Source organism: Ambystoma mexicanum, chromosome 5q, assembly GCF_040938575.1.
Source record: "Ambystoma mexicanum isolate Mex_15411 chromosome 5q, UKY_AmexF1_1, whole genome shotgun sequence".
Classification (NCBI taxonomy): Eukaryota; Metazoa; Chordata; class Amphibia; order Caudata; family Ambystomatidae; genus Ambystoma; species Ambystoma mexicanum.
This window is the reverse complement of record NC_090933.1, coordinates 845,888,560-845,904,365: the sequence shown is the minus strand read 5'-3', so window position 1 is coordinate 845,904,365 and position 15,806 is coordinate 845,888,560.

Below are 15,806 nucleotides of genomic sequence, written 5' to 3'. Positions count from 1 at the left end.
GGTACTTATATAGCGCATCATCACCAACGGAATTGGGCCCCATGTGCTCTGGCGGATCTGTAAACAGGAGGCGGGCGGGTAGGTTTAGTCGGGAGGGGGAGTGCTGGGCTTTGGTGCAAGTATCGGATCGGGTGAGGCCTTGTGTGTTGTAGGTGCTGTCTATGTGTTGTTGATGCGTTGTGGTAAAGTGCGTGCGAATTGCTGGGAGAGAAATGGTTGTGTGAGTTTTGTGTGGGTTGAGTATGCATAAATATGCACAGCGTATTCATGGATTTTCGCCTCCAAAACCAGCCGTGGCGCAGAGTGGCGCAGCGACCCCGCAGCAGCGCCAGTTATGCCCCCAAGAATGCCCCTAGCGCAGGGAAAAGCCATCAAAATCCCCAATCCAGTGCAAAGGGCTGCGCTAACCCTGGATCAGTTTACAGGGCTGCCAAACAGCAAACGCCAAGCGGGGAACGTGTATTACTGGGGTTCGCGTGAAGTTTCACACGCGAAAGGGCCTGTGCGAGTGGGGTACGTGTATAACTGGGGTTCGCGGGATGTTTCACACGCAATTTCAGCAGGGTACGTGTATTACGGGGGTTCGCGGGAAGTTTCACACGCGATTTCAGCAGGGTACGTGTATTTCTGGGGTTCGCGGGAAGTTTCACACATGATTTTGCAGTCAGAGCGGGGTACGTGAATTTCAAGGGTGCGTGGTGAGTCCTACACGTGAATTGGCAGTGTGGGTCCTCCCAGGTGTTCCCTCTACACCCCCCACGGCACCTGCAGGCAGCCCACACCACAGGGGACTACCCCCCACCCCTGGTCATGTCCCGCAGGCAGCCCATCCACCATGGGCATGCCCCCCAGCCAAGCCACATGTCAGCTAGCCCCCCCAGCAATCAGGGGCACCTGCCAGCAGGCCCCCACACATGTCCCCCTGCACCCCCACCCCACAGCAGTCAGGGGCACCTGACAGCAGGCCCCCACTCATGTCCCACACATGTCCCCCTGCACCCCCACCCCACAGCAGTCAGGGGCACCTGCCAGCAGGCCCCCACACATGTCCCCCTGCACCCCCACCCCCCAGCAGTCAGGGGCACCTGCCAGCAGGCCCCCACTCATGTCCCACACATGTCCCCCTGCACCCCCACCCCCAGCAGTCAGGGGCACCTGCAAGCAGGCCCCCACGCATGTCCCACACATGCCCCCCTGCACCCCCACCCCCAGCAGTCAGGGGCACCTGCCAGCAGGCCCCCACTCATGTCCCACACATGTCCCCCTGCACCCCCACCCCACAGCAGTCAGGGGCACCTGCCAGCAGGCCCCCTCACATGTCCCCCTGCACCCCCACCCCCAGCAGTCAGGGGCACCTGCCAGCAGGCCCCCACTCATGTCCCACACATGTCCCCCTGCACCCCACCCCACAGCAGTCAGGGGCACCTGCCAGCAGGCCCCCACACATGTCCCCCTGCACCCCACCCCCCAGCAGTCAGGGGCACCTGCCAGCAGGCCCCCACTCATGTCCCACACATGTCCCCCTACACCCCACCCCCCAGCAGTCAGGGGCATCTGCCAGCAGGCCCCCACACATGTCCCCCTGCACCCCCACCCCCCAGCAGTCAGGGGTACCTGCCAGCAGGCCACCACACATGTACCCCGACAGGTCATCACACTCCAGACCCATGCCCCTCATGGCCACCCAAATCCCACCCCAGTCCAAACACCCCACATTGAATTCCCAAAGTCATGATAGAAAATAAATAACCAGCATGGCCATGAATCAATGTCCCTCAGACCCACGCAATGGTGACACATGACTGTGAAAAGATCACCATTGTGACATGCACAAAACAAATGAGATAAGACCACATCAGTAAAGTATATAATAAATGTGTATTCAATAATTAACCAAATGAATAAAAAAATAAATCACACAATAATGGAAATAATGAAGAAAAAGCTGCATGTCCAAAATATTCAAAAAAAATGTGTGAAAGCAGAATCCAAATCAATCCAAAAGCAAATGGGTCCAAAGAGTCTGTCCGTCTGACCAAATCCAAAGTGTAAAAATAAGACACATCCATTGATCCATGGTAAAAAAGAAACTTAAATGAAGTGAAATCCAGTGTAGAACTATATACAAAGTACAAATCCAGGGTCCATGAGCCCAACCACTGAAAGGAAACCTACAAAAACCCTACCTGATGAACAACTATATACAAAAAGGTGGGGCATTGTCCAAGCGCCCCAAATGAAATGAAAACCAAAAGGAAACCTAACACTAATTAACTATATACAATGGCAGCGGGCTAGTCTGACGGCTCACTTCCTGGTTTCCCCGGCCAGGGCATCATCGAACTCCTGCTCGATGTCCCGGAGGCGGTCCTCTTCTAAGGCCCCGAGGGTTTGCAGGGACGATGACATCCGGACCTCCAGGTCCCTGCGAATCACCTTGAGGCACTCAGCCTGCCTCAGAGCCCTTTGCATAGAGTTCTCCGCCCTGACCATCGTGAGCCATGCTTCTTCCGCCCGCTGCCGATCTGCATCTATAGCATGGCCTAACCGCTGCCACATGGAAGACACTTCCCGTCCTGGGTCCTCCTGCCCTCCGGCCGATGCCTGCCCCTCCGATGTCGAAGGCCCCGAGCCATCATGGCTCCCACCTTGTTGCTGCTGCTGCTGTGCCTGTGCCTGTGCCCTGGCTCCTGCTGCCTGCACATCCTCCTCTGGCTGGGGTGCAGTTGTTGAGGGGGCCACCCCTGCTGGACGTTCGACTCCCGACTGTGGCAGGGATGTGTCCTCCACCAGCCTGGCCGCACGGTCAGAGGCAGATCCACAGGGTACCCAGGTGATACATGGGTGGGAAGATGGCACGGAGGACGACTGGCGCATAGGGGGTTCAGGTGAGGAGGGGGTCGAAGCAAGGTTCAGCAAATGGAGGAATCCGGCCTGGGTGACCTGTCCCAGTAGGCTGACGTGGTCAACGAGCCATTCGAGATGACGTGCAGTCTCCTCATGAAAAGACTGCAGGTCACCTCGCATGTCCGCTTGACACAACGCCGCCCCACCCAGGACAGGCTCAACCTGGTCCCGGATAGCCATGTCTGCAGGGAGAGGAAGGCCAGTTGTTGTAAGCGGATCCCCTCCCTGAAAACGGGTATGGACGTAGGCATCCCTGCTGGTGCAGGATGATGAAGTCAGAGGATCGGGAACAGGATTACACACAGGCACCTCTGTGGCAGCCTGTGCTGCCTCCTGTACCTGCCCCTGCACTGCACCATTGGCATCAGTGGAATTCCCACCTCCAGACCCCGTCTCTGTCCCTTGCGCGGCCTCCTCCTCCACCAAACCCCCCAATAACCTGGATGACTCTGTGCCATCTTCCTTCATCGGACCCTGTGGGGTCTCAGCTGCCCCTTCTGCTGCCGAGGAGTCCAACTCCGACCTGCGCCTCTTGGACCTACCCTCGGCAGCTGCGGCCTGGGACGCGGCACCAGACTCCTCACTTCCTGACGAGATCACAACCTGGGAGGGGAGCCGGGCCTTGCGTCTCCAGCTGGTTGTGTGATCCCCGCTGCTGTGCTCCACAGCACCCTCTCCGCCCTCTTCATCAGTTGACGCTGCAGACAGGGAGAGATAGGAGACAGGCATCAGGACACTGTACAATGGACTGATACACACATGCCAGTTGCACATGAGTGGCAGTGTCAAACTTCAGACATGGCATCACAATCCCCAACACACATGGCATGTCAACTCACACACATGAGCAATTCCACAGCCATATGGCAACAGCCAGCACCATCCATACACATACAACAGCATGAGCAGCCAAAGGTGAGCCAGACATCACATGAAACACAGGGAGTGCACTAGACATGCACACATGCCACCACACTTACATGCATGTGTACACCTCCACCAACTGTCGCAGTGATGAGATCGGCATCCATGTCACATCTGGCAATCTGTCTTCTACATATCAGTGTCCCAAGCATCCATGTTGCATCACTGTTGCACCCTTGTGAAATACACACACATGCACATGTACACGGTGCAGATACATGCAGCTGGAACCGATATCCATGTGTGACACCACAACCATGCCAATTTACATACACAGTCATTCAAACATGTGTGCTCACATATCTGCATTTGGCATGCAAACTTACACACACATGCACCATCCATGTGTCTCACACATGAGAGGACTCGCGTGTGTTAGCCTCACGGCCCTGTACATACACATCCATACATGGCCCTACAAAACCACATGTGCAACCTGCACACTACTGGCACACCACCACACGCACAGCTTACAATCAGTGTGTATGTACACTTACCGCTCGACTCCAGACGGGTCTGCCTCCTGGACGTGGGGCACTGGGGATATGCGTTCCAGGACCCTCATTTGATGTTCCGACAGGTGGCCCCGGCGCCCCTTAGCATCCGCTGCCTTCAAGAGGCGCCGGGCCTTGTTGAGGGTCCTGGACCTCAAGTCCTCCCAGCGCTTCTTGACTTGCTTGATGTTGCGGGTTGGCACCCCCTCCGCGTTGATGGCAACCACAAAGTCGTCTCAAATCCTATCCCGTCCTTCCTTGTTGGAGCGTGATGTTCCGAAGAGGGCATCATAATGCCCCAGGACATGCTCCACCAGGACACCAACTTCATTCTGACTGTAGCTGGTGGCCCTCTGCCCCTCTGGCTGGGGGTCGCCAGTGGTCTCAGATGGTGTTTGCCCCGACATGGTGACCCCCGAGGCAGGCGTGGGTGGGCAACTGGGTCCTGGGGCTGGGCTGTAGAGCGATGGTATCCCAGTCGGGAGTCTTCAGTTCCAGCAGGGGTGGACACAGCAACTGGACCCCGGCAGATGGCTGATGTGCAGGCACCAAATAGCAGGGCACGTGGGCAGCAGGCAGTCAGGCAGCAGCAGATGGCAGGTAGGAGTGTGCTCGGGGCTCTGGGGGGCAGGAAAATGGCCTTCAGGGCAGGAGCGTGGTCTTCCGTGTGTTTTTGCGTGGCCAGCTTGATACGGAGTGATTTGGCACGTGAAAATCTTGCACATCAGCGTGTAATTCGAGGAAAGGGCTTTAGCGCGTAAGCGCGTCAGCACACGCACATGATTCCATTGGACCAAAGGCCCTTATCGCGTAGGCGCGCAAGTTACATTACGCGCGCGGGCGTTTCCCTCATAGCACGTGATGACAGAGCACACATGGAAAAACCGCACGTCCGAGTGTCATCGCGTGTAATTGGATGAAAGCGCCCACGTACACACGTCTCTGACATGTACATGTGCGCCGGTTTAAAAGCTGCGTGTAGGACACCATTTCCTTGTACGTGCTTTTCGTGGAGAGCGAGTGGGTGAAATCTGTACCTCTTGTCGGTTCACACGCGATTACTTCACAGCGTTTCTAGTTCGTACTCCCTGTTACCTCTGACAGCTCTTTTCTGATTTTTTGTTGGGCCTGTTTCCTCAAACTGAGTTCACTTCTCCTTTTGTCCTGTCTCCTCAGACAGCGTACAATTCTTCTTTTGGCGGGGGTGTTGCCAACGCGCACACGTGCGTATTTTTCACGTTCTTTTTCCAGGCAGACGGTGAGTTCCGCGCATACTTAGGAACTGTGCTTGCCCCGTGTGTCGCGTTCCCCTTCAGAGGTCATTGTAGGCTGCGTGTATTATGCATATGCTTATTTTTGTGTTTCTGGGTGCCACAGCATAGTGCAAGTTCATTTTTTCACGCAGGTGGTCTACGAGGGGTTGTGTGCACGTTTATTTTTGATTTTGGGCTGCCTGTGCGTTGCGTGACCCGTCATCTTCCCCCAGGGGTCACAGACAGCCTTGTTAGAGCACTAGGGTATGATTTACATCTGGTATCCTACCCCTTTGACCCCCAATTGCCCAGGACAATAGTTTACTGCAACTCCCATACGCACAACAACATCAGTGCCATGGCTGGGAGGGGACCAAGCGGTAAGGGAGGCAAAGGTGGCCGACCCTCAAAAGGTGGGCGTGGTGGGCACAGTAGGGGATGTGGCCGGGATTTGCAGGGTGCCCCTATGCCCCCATGTGTGGAGGAACAATCAGGGACACCCATGCCCCACCCCCATGGTTGAGGGAAACGTGGCTGACACCATCCAAGCTCAGCCCCTGTTGGACCAGCCCATTGTGGCACCTGACCGGGCACAGGATGACTCCCTGGCTGACTTCCAGGTCAGCAAGTCTAGGCCACGTGTGGCGGTGCAAGTTGTTGTCACCAATCCACGTTGATCTGGGGCAGCTATGTCATCTGCTGCCCCAAGTATGCAGGGTGGGGAGGCTGCAGGGGCAGCTGCGGCTCCATCCGCCCCAGCTCGGACTCTCCCAGCCAGGACAGTGTCAGTCCCAGTCCATCAAATTGACATTCCCCCTGCCGACATTACCCTGCAACCAATGCCTGCATCAAGACCTATGGTCATTGTGCATTCGCACATTCCTACTACCCAGTCCACTGGTGATTCTGCCCCTACTGCCCAGAGCGGCGTAAGCCACTTTGGCTCTGCTCCACCTTTAAAGAAGAGGAAGAAGGGTGCTCTGGCACGACAGGCTGAGACCCCAGACACGGCTACACACTCCGGTACCTCAAGGAAGCCTTGCTTCAATGAGACGGAACTTGATGCACTTGTGGGCTATGTGTCGGCACATAGCCACAAAATGGTGGTGACTGCAGGGTGCAAGACCACACCTGGTCAACGTACGGCACACTGGCAGACCATCTCTGACCGCATATGTGCCCTTGGATTTGTGAGGTGCTCAGCTGATGATTGCTACAAGCGGTGGAATGACCTGAAACGCCGAGCAAAGAACAAGCTGGCCTCAAATTATGCCGCTACTCTGGTGGCTGGCGGTGGGTCTCCACAAGAGGACAACAAACTCACTGAACATGAGTCTGTTGCTGGGGCCTTCGTCACAGAGGAACAGATCCAAGGTGTGGGAGGACTACCTGATTATGAAGCATTGTCCAGAGAGTGCCCATGCATGTGTGTGTAATGCATGTGTATGTTGTTTGGGTGACGGGTACTGATTGAGTGCCAGGTGAGGGTGTGTGTGCCTGAGTGGTATGGGTCACCCATGTGCTTCATCCAAAACATTCAGCGGCCTTGGATTTGGGTGTGACAGTATCCCTTCTGCCCACATTAGTTATTTGGATCAACATTACGGCAGTTGCCCTTGATGTGGCATCTTGCAACAACATTGTTTGTATTTTTCAGTGTTCGTTCAGGCTGATTGTTTCAATTCTCTCCACTTTGGCTACGCATTCCTCAGCCCTATTGTCACATTTGTGACATGCTTCTGTCATTGATGAACCCCACATTGGACCACATGTGTTACCTTGTTAGATGAATGATTTGACCATTCAGGCTAATTGAGTATTGGCCTGATCACAGGAATTTATGGGGCCTGTTTGAATGTGGAACATAATAGTTGTTTCCTGTCATGTTGAAATGACAAACCATTGATGTGTACATCGGCCTGCAATCACTGTATTTTTGTACACTGGATGTGTTGCAGTGTGTGGCACATGCCAATTTTGTCACACTACGTAGCATTTTTCATCTCATCATGTCCATCTCACATGGATGGCTGACAGTATTCATTCACTGACATGTGGAATTTGCCATGGCTATGGTACATGCCATCTGTGTGATCGCATGTGTGTGATGGCATGTGTCATGTATGTGTATTGGACATGCCACTCACAGGCCAATGTGTGATGGAAGTGCTACCCAGCATGCAGCAAATGTGTTGCTCTTCCATGTAGGTGTCATCAGTGTCTGCCTTTTGGGTCCCCTTCAAACTCAGTGACAGTGCATGCATGGGAGGGTTATAGTCATGTGGGACATGTGTAAATCGTGTAAATCATGCACTGGTTACGTAGCTTGTCAGGCCTATTTGTGTGCTATGGTGCTAATGCCTGTTTCCATTTTTTGTCTTTCATGTTTTTGCAGGGGATGACGCACTTGATGCTGGTTGAGGAGATGGTGCAGACCCAGGAGGAATCTCAGGCACGACCGGGCACCAGTGGGGGACGTGGTGTGGTGGTGGGTGAGAACCCAATCTTGCTGCATAACATTCTGTCGAGGGGTGCCTCTGGGTCCACCTCCCCAGACCTCTATTCAGGTGCTGATTCGGATGATGAGACCTATGTGCTGTCGCAGGTAAGTGTTTTTGGCAGGGATTCTATTCTGTCCAACCCACCTGTACCATGGGTAGAACCCTCTATGGGGATGTCAGTGTTGGTAGGTCCGCCTTTGGCGGTTACGGGTGCAGGGTCACACTCCACAACAGCTGATCCTGTTCCTTGGCCAGCAGATCAGAGGGGGAATGCAGTCATGCAGCCTCAGGCAGTGCCGGCACAGCAAGGCGCAGATCGCCTTGCCCCAAACAGGTGTGGTGCCCGCCGATGCGGTGGCCGTACGCCAGCAGGCAATACCGCATGGGAACAATCCATTTACGGTATGGCACCCAACAGGCAGCATCAGTTGAGATGATGGCTCAAGCAATGGAGAGGGTAGCCACTTCCATTGTCCCCCCTGAAAGGCAGATGGAGCTACTACAGCAGGCAACAGACTCCATTTGCCAATCACACAGGGAGGACATGTTGGCGTCCAACAGGGACAGACAGGCGGCACTATAGACTGTACGCCAATCAATATCAATAGAGTCCCAGGCCCACCGGTAAGCCCTGAGGGTAGAACTCCATCACCTCAGGGAGACTCTTGTTGACCTTGAGGCTTCCACTAACTTGAGGACAGAACAGCAGCTGGAGCGGCTCACACGTTCGCTCTCAGATGAGATGCAGGCAACTCGGGAGGAGATCCGTGCATCACGTCAGGTGCTGCATGGGGATCTCCGCACTATAATCCTCCAAAATGAGACCTTCCACACCCGCATGCTTGCTGCCATGGAGGACCATACCAGGGCTTTGCGTGGGCTGCCTCCCATTGCACCACCACCTCCTGTGGCAGCACCACCTCCTGTGGCAGCAGCAGAGGGTGGTGATAGCGACAGCAGCAGTTCTCCCACATTGGCATAGCCGTGCAGGCCATGAGCCCATGGAGGTGTTTTTTTTCCCAACATCCACACAGGTGTGTGTTGGTGCGCACCATGTCCTCGGACCTCCTGGGTGGCCACCCCCCCACCTGGCACCCACATGGCCATTTTTGATTTTTTTTTATTATTTCTTTTTGCAGTGTGTTGCCTTTTGTGGCTCCCGTGGGCATCCACTGTATTCCGACTGGGCACATGCAGGCTTGTCCTGAGTTTGGGTTAGATGGTTGGGTTTGTGAGACACACATCCCTCCTGCTTCCCGTTTCCATGGGCTTGCAAAGGGTGTGCCCAAGTGACATTGACTTACACGGTGACATAGGACTCCCATGAGCTGTGTGGGCAGTCTGTAGTCAATACTGTGTATACATTCCTAGTGGATATTGTTCTTGAATTGTACACTGCATGGTGTATTGCTATGTGCTTGTGCATCCATGTCTTTCGCCTAATTTGCAGGTTAATTCCTCATGTCTTCACAAGGCCGTCTACTTTGGAGATGGAGTTCATGTTGTAAGCAGTGCACTTGGACATTTGCGTGGCAGCAGCACTGTACAGTTGGAAGTGGCCGATGTGCTGGCAAGATCAGGTTGTAAGACTACCAATACTTTAACTTAGTACTGTCATGTTTATGCTATGTTTGAGGTTTGTAGCTGCATTGTATTGTTGGTAAGTATTTGGTCATGTGTTCCCTGTCACGGAGGGCGACATGTTAACACATTTCAGTCACACATCACTATGTACTAACAACCATGTGTATGCCCACATTTTGTCCCACAATACTCTGCACGTGCATCAGCATAGCATAGCTGCTGAGTATTACAATTTGAAACCCCACGAAACCAGTAACGCAACAAACTACTTCTGCCTATTCTCACTTAAACAGATGGTGATGAAAACGCTTACAGAAAAGCTGTCCTGGGTTCTATTAGCACATTAATGTGCATTAGTTTATAATTATGGGTGTTTTTCATATTATAAATGCAGAACTAGAAGTACCAAAATACAATGTGAACTGAGCCTAAAATCCAGGACTGACTGATGGTTTCACACCTGATTTGGGACAGCCTGAGATTGATGTAAACTACCCCATGAGCTAATCTACTTTCAAGATCTAAAGACACTGCCTAGATGAGCATGCGTGATAAAGTCACCTGCTTTGAGTCAAAGCTTGGCACATGCTTGCAACATGTTGCTTTGCATGATGTGAAACAAATGTGCCGTGCCACAAAGAAGGGAACACACTTTCCTGAATTCAACAAATATCTTGATGAAATCAGTGTTCACATGTTTAAAAAAGTTTACTTTCTGATTAAGTAGATGGAAAACAAAAGTGGTACATTTGAAATGCATATGTCTCAATTTCAGTGTCAATTACCAATCATTAACATTTAATTGAAGGTGACCCCGTTCATAGAATAAGGTCTATCACATAATTCATTCAACCTTGATGGAGATTTCTGCTGCAGCCCTAGATTGTCAGGGGGTGTGATCACATGCATGACACCACATGCTGCCCGAGTAATAGTACTTATTGATTGCACCTGCAAGGAGTTGTTACACCAATCATGCATGCTTTGCAGCACCACTCATTCCAGGACCCGAATGCTGTACTTCACTCTGTGGTCTACCCACAGCGGCTCCTGCACCCCTTCTCGCCTTTCATTGCTTTCCTGTTTCTCAGCTCCCGCAGTTTGTCTTTCCAGTCTGGAGCCATCTGCGTCCTATGTGTGACCCCCCTCTCTTGGGCACTGACTCGCACATCACCCCTGCGGCTCCCCTTTCTCTCCTCTCATGCATGGGGCAGCTTTTGATGCACCCAGCTAGCCTCTTTTATGTGATTGTCTGTCTCCCTGTTCTCTGCCGAGTGTTGCCACTCCTGATATATGGGGTCCACCTCCCACAGGTAAGCTTCTGTTTCCTGCTTGGACGAGGCAAATTCTGGCACACTCCCTCTTTGAGCTTGATTCTGAACGTGGTGTTAAATACCAAAAAGGTTGCAGAAAGATTTAGCCACCTTTGCGGTACTTAACACCTATTCTGAAGGTGGTGCATTCTTCCAAAGTCCAAATGAGTGTGCCACTTTTGGAATATATGTGTTGCTAGAATGAACAAGAAAGGGGATAATAGGCAGCAAAGACGTGTTCCTCTAGATAAGGGAAAGAAAGAGGATAATTGACTATTTACAAAGATTGCAGTTTTGGGATTAGAATATAGAACCTTAATCATAGATAGAAAAGGGGGGCCAGAACCATGCCACTTGAGCGCTTGGAACATAAAGTCTCATTCGACTCTATCGAAAGGTTTTTTTGGCATCAAGGGCTATCGCAGCAAATGGGTCACTAGATTTGTTTAGAATGTCGATGACATCCAGAAAAAGTCTAATATGGGATGAGGACACTCTGCCTTTTACATATCCAACTTGATCGTGCTTAAGGAGATTGGGTAGGAAAGGGAGGAATCTATTGGACAGAATTTTAGCGTAAATCTTACAGTCAGTATTAATAAGGGAGATTGAACAGTAGTTTTGGAGGAGTTTGGGATCTTTATCCGGTTTAGGGAATACTATTAGCATAGCTTCTGAGAAAGAACTTTGGGCCATGTTATTTAAAATAAAGTGAGATAAATGTTTGTTAAGCTTAGGGACTAAAGATTGGAGAAATGGGCCATAAAATCAATAGGGAAAACATCCGGTCCTGGGGCTTTACCTTTTTTTAACATTTCTGATAGCTAAATGAATTTCAGGGGGAGTAATTGGTGCATTAAGAGAAGAGAGGTTGATTTGAGGATTGGAGTCTCGCAGTATGTAATATAGGAAATCATTGACAGTGGCATTATTAGGAGGGGCTTCAGAAGTATAGAATTTTGAGTAAAATTCCTTAAAGACATACATCATTTCTTTACCCGACAATTTTCTATTCCCCAAATGATTTTTAATAACAACGATTTTGGATTTCTCATTCTTAAGTTTTACTGGTTTTATTGGAAAATTGGTATATTTTGGCTTTATATTTGAGGATATTGGAACATGAATATTGTGTAATGATTTTATTGAAATCTTAGTTTCAAAATATCCCTAAGGATTACGGAAGAATTAGTGCAAGCAAATTGAATTTCTAGAGGTTTAAGCCATTTGAGAATGGATTCAGATTCAGCTTTAAGGTTTTTCTTCCTATTTGCTACATATGAAATAATATGACCTCTAAGGACCGTTTTGTAGCAATCCCAATTATTGGGGATAGAAGTGTCCTGATCTTTATTTTCAGAGAAACGTTATTGTGTTGTTCTGTGATGAATTGTGTAAAGGAAGCATCACTTAATAGGCTAGTGTTAAATCTCCATCTGCGAGAGCTGTGGGAGGTAATTGGGGTAGCAATTTTAATGTGTACTGGGCATGATCAGAGATTGTGATGGGTTCTATCCGGGCATCAAGTAGAAGGCTAACCATAGAGTTAGGTACAAAAATATAATCTAGCCATGAAAAAGAGTTGTGGGATGTAGAATAAAAGGCAAATTCTTAATCAGTAGGATGTATGATACGCAAAGAGTCCCTGAGGCCAGTTTCAGATATAAAGTTAATAAATTGTGTATGAGATGTGGTGTTATTATACCGCACATCGGATTTCCTGTCAAGAAAGGGGTCTATAACTTGTTAACAATCTCCACATACAATTAAATTGAGAGGGTTGTTGAGAAGTATATGATTTCTGAGTTGCTTCCAGAAGGTGGGGTCTGCAGAAGTAGGTCCATATATATTAAGAATTGTATAGTTCATAGATTCTACAGATCTATTAAGAGTAACCCATCTTCCTAACTGATCAGCTTCCGTAGATATAACTTTACATTTAAGGGTTTTGTTGATGAGTGTAATTACGCCATTGTTTTGCCCATTGGCAGCACTAGAAAAAACCTGACCTACCCAATGTCGCTTGAGTTTTGCTGCTTCATCAGTATAGAGATGTGATTCTTGTATACAAGCCACAGAGGGCCTTATTCTATTGAGGTATGAAAGTACTTCTTGACTCTTAATGAGATTATGTAATCCTTTAACATTCCTGGATACGATATTCAGCGGCATCAATCAAAAACAGAAGGATACATATATACTGACCGAGGCAATAATTTGAATAAAACAATAACTTTAGGGCATACAATCTCATTAACGAGTTGAAGAGCATAAGAATCCAGCCAGCTATTAGCAAGCAGAGAGATAAATGTTCCCATCAAAACAAAGGACAACATGAATGGAAAGAAACATGAGGAAGGGAAAATCAGTAAAAAAGATTTATATAAAAAAAAAGTCAAAATAACAGTGGCTAACAGGAATCAGCCACACCAATCCATGTCTGGAAAATGAATGTGATAGGGGGGAGGAGAGCCAAAAAAAGAGAAAGAAGAGGTCGGCCGATCATTCTCCGCTCCGACGAATGGAGATAGATTTCAGCATAAGAACGTACAAGGTTGTAATGTTTATTCAAGTGATAGGGTTGAAGGTGTCCATATCACTTCTTTTATGGGATTGAATATATTATCTCAGCTCCATTGTATTTTGAAATGTAGAAGTCTGCCCATTTAAGGTAACCTTCACAATAGCAGGGTGGATGATGCCATACCTGGCGTTTAATTGCCTAAGTGCCGGTCAGAAAGAGAGAAGGTCCCTTCTTCTTGCAGCAGTTATCTTGGAAACGTCTTCTGTAATAAACATTTTGTTTCCTTGCCATGCCAGCTGTTTGAGTTGTCTGACTTTCTGCATAAGGAGGGTTATGTGAGTGAAATCCAGAAGGGCAAAAATAAGAGTTCTGGAAGGAATCTGAGAGGCTGAGGATAAGTTCCTGGGGCCAATTTGATGAGCCCTCTGGATGTTGAGCTGCATGGACACCAGTAGGTTGAGAATTTGAGGAAAAATATATATAGGAAGGCAATAGGATCATCTGGTGCCTTCCTGCTTGCCGCTCTGTTTCTCTACTTAAGGAGCCCTTCAGCTTCTTTTCCTTTGCAGATGGGGAGCAGGTGCAAGTGGATCTAGGTCAACTGGCCTAAGCCCCACCCACCTGGTGCCTTCCTGCCTGCTGCTCTTTTTCACCATTTAGCAAGCCCCGCCCACCTGGTGCCTTCCTTCACTATCACCGTCTTGTAACCAATGCTGGATTTGACTTTTATGGACTTCATTCATTCACGGTGCGTCACTCTTTCCCAACTCTCATGCTGGACTTCCTTTGCATCTTGTACTCATGGTGGCCCTAAATTATGCTGTTCCCATCTTCATCTTGTATCCTGGCTTGCAACATTATGTGTTACTACTGACGTCTGCAATCGTATTCACTCTCCACTCTTGCTTCTCCACTCTTTTTGACTACTTACTCTCTGTTCTCTCCTCCTTTCCCTTCTCCCTTTTCCTATCTCCTCCCCTTACTTTCTTCTACGCACTTACTCTATCAGAATTGTCCCTGGACCTAGTATGATAGCAACCTTGTCTGTTTCCACCACCCTCCCATTACTGTTTTTTTCCTCTCCACCACCCCTCCAGCACTATCTGAAATGTCGTCAGGCCTAGTATGATAGTCGCTTGTTTTGTTCCTCCCCTCCCTTTCTGCACCCCTCTCCCTCACCTTTTGTTTTTCTCCGGCTCTACCAGAAATGTTGTCAGGCCTAGTACAGTAGTCGCCTGTCTGTTTCCATTTCCTTCCCACTCTCCCCCTCCCTTCCTTATCTATGTCTTAGTTCTTGCATTATCTGAAATGTCGTCAGGCCGAGTTTGATAGTTAATATCACATCCTTACTGTTCATGGCCTGTAAGAATGTGGTTGTATTTTCCCTTGTTCCCTCCCTTGTCTTGAAGCGCTTTGAAACACATTGTGTATAGGCGCTATATAAATAAACAATCATATCATATCATATCTTTTTCAGTTCCTTCTGGAAGGCCCACGATGCGCAGGTTGTTCCTTCTATTTCTGTTTTCAAGATTCTCTGCTTGTTCTTGTAGGGAGGCAACTTGAGTTTCTAAGTTAATAACCTTGTTAGAGATATCTTCTGCATTGCTAATTCGTTTTTCAACTTCATTCATACGGGAGTCAAAAACTGACCATTTATTGTCAAGTAGTTGTAACTTGGCATTATCTTCCATGAATGGCTTCAACGCTCTGATTTCTGATAGAATTGTTTGCACGACTGGGTCTGTTGCATCTTCTTTGGGTGTCGAGATTTGCTCTTCTTTCTCTTTAGGGTAGTAGGGGACGACCCACAAGCCTCTTTAGTTTGACCTTTTTTAGTGGCCAAATTGTATGTGTAAGGGGAAGTAGGAATAGTTTAGTTTGACTGAAATCAGAATTCTCTTAGGTCTCTTGTTTTCCTTTTTTCCTTTTTCTCCTACCTTTCTCTCCTTTGCAAAATAGCTACAAGAGAGTAGTAAACTTAGAACTCCCTTATGTAGTTGTAATTAGACAGCGGTAACAAATGAGGGTATTGACTTTAAGGAATAAAACCCTAGAGGCAGGTGTGCAAACACTATGAGACAAGATGTGAGTTAGGAAAGATGAATTTTGCTCAAAGACACCAGAACCAGCTATGAAAATGATGTATGTGAGGCAAAAATAAACAAACCTCACTGAGAAAAAAGTAAAAAAAAACAATTGTTGTACAGGAAAAAATGTTTCTTGTGATAAAGGCAGTCCAAAATACTTAAAAAATATTAGGAATTACATAAAAAGAAAGAAAAATAGTTCATATTCGATAAAAC